The sequence below is a fragment of the Sciurus carolinensis genome, unplaced genomic scaffold (assembly GCF_902686445.1).
Source record: "Sciurus carolinensis unplaced genomic scaffold, mSciCar1.2, whole genome shotgun sequence".
NCBI classification, from domain to species: domain Eukaryota; kingdom Metazoa; phylum Chordata; class Mammalia; order Rodentia; family Sciuridae; genus Sciurus; species Sciurus carolinensis.
This window is the reverse complement of record NW_025920157.1, coordinates 542261-549233: the sequence shown is the minus strand read 5'-3', so window position 1 is coordinate 549233 and position 6973 is coordinate 542261.

Genomic DNA, 6973 nt, shown 5'->3' with positions numbered 1-6973 from the left:
CCTTGACTGGTCTCAAAATTGGGATTCTCCTCCCTCAGATACCTGTAAATAGTCAGGATTACAGGCAATTGCCATTCTGCACATCTGAATTTCTTAAAATATCATTGAAGAAAAAATGAGAATGCATTTCAATGGAATAAATACTTTCAGTGCAACTTTGTAATTGAATAAGATATTATAAAAGTAAAGAGAGGGCTGGGGAGATAGCTCAGTTGGTAGAGTGCTTGCCTTGCAAACACAAAGCCCTGGGTTCAATCCCCAGCACCACAAAAAAAATAAAAAAAAGTAAAGAGAAAGAAAAATCTCTCCATCCAAAGTTTTGCATTACGGAAAACTGAAGCTCTAACTAGGAAAGCTATTTTTATAGGAACAAGTCCTTACTTTTTAAATATAGAATATTCATCATTAACTTATTTATAAAATTTGGATGGGTTCTATACCTAAGGTATTATACTAAGAGAGTCAGATGTATTTGAATTTAATTTTCGTAACAATCTCTCAAAGTGTTTTACATATTAAAAACTTGGGCTCAGGATGTTCATCATATAATGGCACTTGGCAGAGATGAGGTGTGAACACAGGACTGAATTCCAACAGCTAAATCCTCCCACTTGACCACATTCTTTTCAGGTGCCTAGTCTGTGCTCAGTCTAGAGGCCAATAAGCAGACAAGTCTTGTTATGATATTCAAATTACCAAACTCTATAGGACCATAAAGTCTATTTGTTCATAAATTACATTCAATTGTTAGGGAGGAATTCATTTTTCTTCGTATTTTCTGGATCAGTGTCTTAGCAATTATGGTAATCTTCAAAATAGAAGACCATTTATTTCTTTATTTAAAGGTGTCTATTGCTCTAAATTTTGCAAGCATCCAAATGGGTTTCTGTTTTGTTAATATGGTTTGCTAAAATTCTTTTATGTACATTTTTTTCTACTAAAATATTGCTTTTTTTAGATACATTGGGAAAAATTTGCCCACAATCTACTTCTATAGATGACTTTTAATTTTTATCTTCCTGATCTCAAATAAATTTACACCATGTTTTTTCCACATACTGCTTGTGAAATAACTTTTTAGGTCACTTGAATGTTTTCATGAAGTCACAAACTATATATCCATTGATATAAACATTATTTTAGGTAATCAGTTCCTAAAAGACTTTTAAGAATTTTATTTTTATTTGATATTTCAAAATATGAGTCACATATAATTATTTTTTATTATTACTTATTATTTATTATTTGTAAAATCCCAAAACCCTTAAAACAGAAATATTCGATGAAATAAGAATTATTAAATGCAGCTATCTTGCAAAATTTCTGACCGCAATTTTTCAGAGTGTTTTCTACATGTCTGATCTCATCAGAAATGTTTAATTATATTCATAAATCATCTTCATGGAAATAATAATTTCATAAAATAAGCAGCAACCAAAGAGAAACAACCTCTGAAATCCCAAAAGTGTGTCTTTTTATGTGTCACACTTGGGCAAAAGACTGGGTGATGTACTGGATTATTTAATTTGTTGAAATAATCTGAGACCAGCAGTTAGTGATCAGTATTAAGGCCATTTGTTCTCAGCCATAAGAGGCATAAGTTCTTCTTCAGACTCTTTAGGAAACTGCTTTCAGTCATTAAAATGAGCTCACAAAAATAAACTAAATTGGGATAAATAATTGACCAACTGCCACATATTTATTCCATTGAACTACGTGATTATTCATAAGTAAAATACAGAGGATTTAATTGTGCTTTTCTAAATGGCTAAAATAATATATTTTGTCCATTTCATGCTGAAAGGTGACAGTATTTGCTGAGTATTATTTTGATTTTACTGTCAGTCTTTCCATACTAAATTGGAAAAAGTATTTAAAACAGATGGGCTTTAATTACTACATGATAGAAAGGTACAATATTTTAAAAAAATAAACTTTTAATTAAAAAACAGGCAGTTTAATGAGCATAAAATTTTAGAAAGAAGTTAATGTTTTCTTTTTTAATAACCATAAAGAAATCATAAAGGATTCACAGAAAAGAATTGACTACTCACCTTGTAACACATCATATGATAATTTTTCTATATCTTTTTTAGTTTTGAAACTTAGATATTTTTACCTTTTTCCCCACCTTTTTCCTGACCTTCTCCCTCATTTTCTTTTCCCTAAAATTCTCCTCCCTAATCTTCTTTTTCTTATCCTTCTCCGCTCTGATTTTCTCTTCCATGATCTTTGCCTTCCTGAAATCTCCTCTATAAACTCATTTTCTCTGAATCACTCCTGTAAAAGCCTCCTGTTTCTGCTGATAGGAGAATCACAGACTTTAGGACAGGAGTCCCCTGTTTCTCCCTTGCTGCCAAACCAATAAATCATCTTTTTTCCTTTTGCTCAAAACTGTGTCCTCAATATTAGAATGGCATCTGGAATAAGGACTAAGCTTTTGGCAATAAATTTGGCACTGTAGATGGGACCTGAGAACAGCCCTTGCTCCAGGTTCTTGATCAGGCTTGGCCTTCAAGTGAGTCCCACTTCCATGATGAGAATAAAAGATGAATAGTGAGTTTATTGAGAGCAGACTGCTGACGAATTTGGTGATGGTGTGAGTTTGCCTTAGACTGAACCAGAGCAACTGTTCCGTGAGTAGAACGTGGGATTAAGGACTGTCCCAAGAACTGTTGAAGCTCTTTGAGCTTTGGGGACTTCCTGCCTTCTCTCCCTGAGCTGCACAAGTTGCTCTATCAGTTTCTTTACTTTGAGAAAAAGGAAACTGAATACAAGAATTTGTGACATCCTTTGCCATTTGGTCTTGGCCTTGGCCATTTGGTGTACTCACCAAGACCCTTGATTCCATACACCTAATTCTTCTTTGTGGGAACATCTGATTGCTTCTTCTTGGGACATCTGTGGCTCCAGTTGTGTGGGAGTCATGATTCAGTGAGATTTAAGAATGTAGAGATAAGTACTCCCTTCTTATCTCTTCTAGGTTCTCATCTGTTTGTTGACCTTGATCTTTGGAATTCCTTCTGATTTTCTGCTTATTTGTATATACAAATGCCCATTTTGAGATATGACTTGTACTTCACTAGTTCTATGGTTAGTCTCTTCGGAAAGATCTTGCCTAGTCAATTTAAAGATTTTCCATCTGTTGGCCATCGTTTTGGAGTTCCTTTCTGGATATTTCCCCTTGTTTCTCTTTTGTACAAGATTGCAGCTGGTATTGGTCTGCTGGAGATAAAGTGAGTTGAAAATAGCACCACCTTTAAGTCTATGACAATGTTTTTTACTGTAATAATCTGACTTTTAAATTACTTCCTAGATTATTGTACAATCTTTCCTTTGGAGTTGATCTGTCCAAGTTAAAGTAAATAAAATAAATTTGTTTATGCAGGTTTGTCTGTTTAAAAGGTTCCCATATGTTAGCCCTAGTTTTGGTGATCCTCTCTTGTCTGTACATATAGGTAATAGTGTGTCTAAAGTATGATAGTTTACTGTAACAAAATCTGGAATTTGATCCTATAAGAATAAGCCTAAGAGAAAGAGGATTTACTGTTAAAAAATCTGGACTTTAAATGGTTTTTCTGGATTATTATACAATCTTGACATCAAGTTGTTCTGCCAGGGTTAAAGTATATGAAAGAGATTCTTTCTGTACAGGCATATGTGCAGTTGCATAAAAGGGGTCTGAAGCATCAGGAACTAAGTTGAAGATTCCAAATCTCAGTTTGGGTCCAGGAAGTTGCAGATCATCTCATTGAAGTCAAGTACACTACACCTAAGCTGAGGGGGATCCCAGAAAATCTGCCTAGGCTGTAAAAAATGGTCAAATTGAACCTGGTCTCTGCCCTTCCTTCCAGTGCATTTTCCATGGAGGGTGGAGTTTGCTGTTCACAAAGGATGTGGCTGTACATTCAAGAGCTCTCAGTTTCTGAAATGGGGACAGGAATATTCTTTCCTTTTAAGATCTAACAGTGGATCCCATTTTGCCAGGGAATATTTATTACTGGGGCAAAGCAATTTTTGCTATAACAGTTTCTCATCCAACTAAATGTCTGGAGAGAGTTGCAGAATCAATAACTGGTTGAACAAACAACTGTTACTTAGTTTATAACAATATAGTGGACACCCTAAATATATGTGACATGGTATATATAAATGCACCTGAGAATTCTATCTCTCTAAGCCTTGTGTAAATTTTCTGTAAAAATTTATAAAACGAAAGTTTTTATAGGCTTACTGGCAAGATACCAATAAGTGCTCTCTTTGATACATTGTATATAACATAGAAAGGCTACATTGTCATATGAAGACCTCTCTTGCATCTGTGTGCTTTGACTAAGGTAATTTCTGATCATTAACATTGTTTTCTAAATGTATAAGAGATTTAAGGCTATCTTTTGATTTTTGTTAATCCATGCTGACCTGTGATTATTGTCACCATACACTATGTATTCTAAACTCTAACTTAATAGTTAAACTTAATCAAATGTAAAACATCTTCAAAGATCACTTTGCCATGTTGGTATTCTCCAAAGTACAATTTGGTGTAGCAAAAGTCTTGCATTTGTATGGAAATAATAAATTTGATTGGTATTTATTCATGCATTTGATGTTTTATAGCTAAATTAATCTGTTGTCAATAAGTTTTATGTCCAATTTTGTGTGACTCTTCACATTAGAATTGATATTTAAATGCATTTTTGGAAGATATTAAAAAGAGCCTGATCAGTTTAAAGGTGATATTGTAAAACATGGAAGTATTCTGCCACTTTTTATGCAAAAATAAAGTTAAAAGCTGTCTCAGTATGTCTTTGATTTATTTTTTCAAATGTAATGTTGTACTGATAAGATAAGACTCTACCTCCCACTTACTCCATGTTAGAATATCTCCAAAATAGTCTAGAAATCAGCTTATTTAAAGTTGTGTTCAAAAAATTGATTTTTTTGTAAAGATTATTTTTATCTCAGACAGGGAATATAGTATATACCTAAAGGTTCAAGAATACAAAAGTCATTTTTCTTGGTTCATAGCCATCACAAAAACTGAAGATTTGTTTTTGCTCTGTTAAATTTATTTTGTATTTTCCATGTAATCTAGAGAGTATAAAATGCTTACTTCCAGTGCTAATACTAACCTCAAATAAATTAAAGGGGAATCTGTACAATTGTATACACTGAAGTTATAACCTGTTACTCTCTCTTTAGACAGGTATTGTTTAAAGGTATGGTCTTGCCTGGTATTTAAATTTAAAAATATGGTGAACAATGCAAAAAAATGAAAAGGCCAAGGAAAAAGCAGCCAATATTTTGGTTTTTCAGTCTAAAGTCATCCAGGATTCAAAGAATGACAGGACCCCTCTCTGGGACCTGTACCTCTGGTGAGTAACCTGATCTGCTGATAAGGGAGATTGAGAGAACCCTAGAGAACAGGAATCTAGCCAGCACACATTCTACTAAGAGACAGGCAATGGCAATGGAAATAAGCCTGATGCATCCATGAGAAGCCACATATGGTCAGTCAGACCTGGACCCATCCTGACAGTTGGCACATCTTGTAGAGGAAAACAAAAGAAGCCAGGATGCTTGGCACCTTGTCCCGAAGAGTGATCTCTGAGGAATCTCAGTTGACATTGAAGAGTATACAGGACAAAGATCAGTTTTGACAAACTTTTTCTCAAACACCTAACAGGAGAGTAAAGCCTGAGCACAGTCCTACATGGATATTTAAAAGGAAAAGCAATGGTTTTTAATATAACTTAAGAAGTACACTTGTGTGAGCCCTACCAAAAGTAAGTAAATCTGGAGGTTTTCATGGAAATGTTCTTATGTAAAAGTGCCTAATAATAATGAAAAGAGTTGCAAGTTTCTCCTGAGTTAATATCCATCTGATTTCATAGGCCTACAAATCTTCCTAACCTCCTACATTGATGAGTTTGATCTGTTCTTCACTGATAAGTTTATGAGTTACAGTCCACATGGTTTTTGGAGACTGAGTGAAATACTAATTGTTTTGTGCTTATTATTTACAAAAGTATTGATTTACTTTCCTGTTTATTGTGAACTTAGCACAAACCTGCCCTATGTATGATAGTTCAGTCACATGTCATCTGCCACTGTGGACCTCTGGGCTACTCTAATGCTGAATACCCTTAACTGTCCATGTCCCACCTGATAGAGAACAAGGACTTTGGGATACTTTCCCTAATTTTCCCTGCTTTCAGGATAAAATAGATTGAAGATATTGCTGCCCATTTTCCATAGAAATAGAAGCTCAAAATTCACAGTGGGGCAATGTAACAGGATCACTTGATGCTTTGAATATCCCTTGTCACTATATATTTTTTTCTTTTTCCTAGCCATTTCCCTAATCTTCTCCCTAATCTTCTTTTCTCTAAACTTCTTCCTGATCTTAACTCTAAACTTTTCATCCCTAATCTTCTTTGCCTTGATCTTCTCCTTCCTGAAATCTTCCTGAACTCATTTTCTCTCAAACACTTCTATAAAAACATGCAGTTCCTGATCATGGGCAAAATCACAGTCATTGGAACAAGTGTCCCCTGCATTTCTCCTCTGCTATCAAGGCAATAAACCAACTTTTTCCTTTTCCAAAAAACATCCTCATTATTGGATTGGCATCAGGGACAAGGACTGAGCTTCTGGCAACAACCCCACACCCACTGAAACCATCACAAATCTCATATGTTATTCAATAAGCAAATTAACAGCAACAAATTTTGTGTACATAAGAGATTTTGAACAATCTTCTGTTTATTAGTTTTCACTACAATTTTAAATGGATATTTGAGGCATATTTTCAATTTCTATCTCAAAATGTAACCATAACACCTTTCTATATAAAAAGGGGAGGGAAAGTACTATTTTGCAATATTTCATGGTATTTCCTTCCATTAAACAGATCCTACATACCCATTTTCTTAAAAATTGGAAGGAATAAGCTACAATATAAGTATAGTAT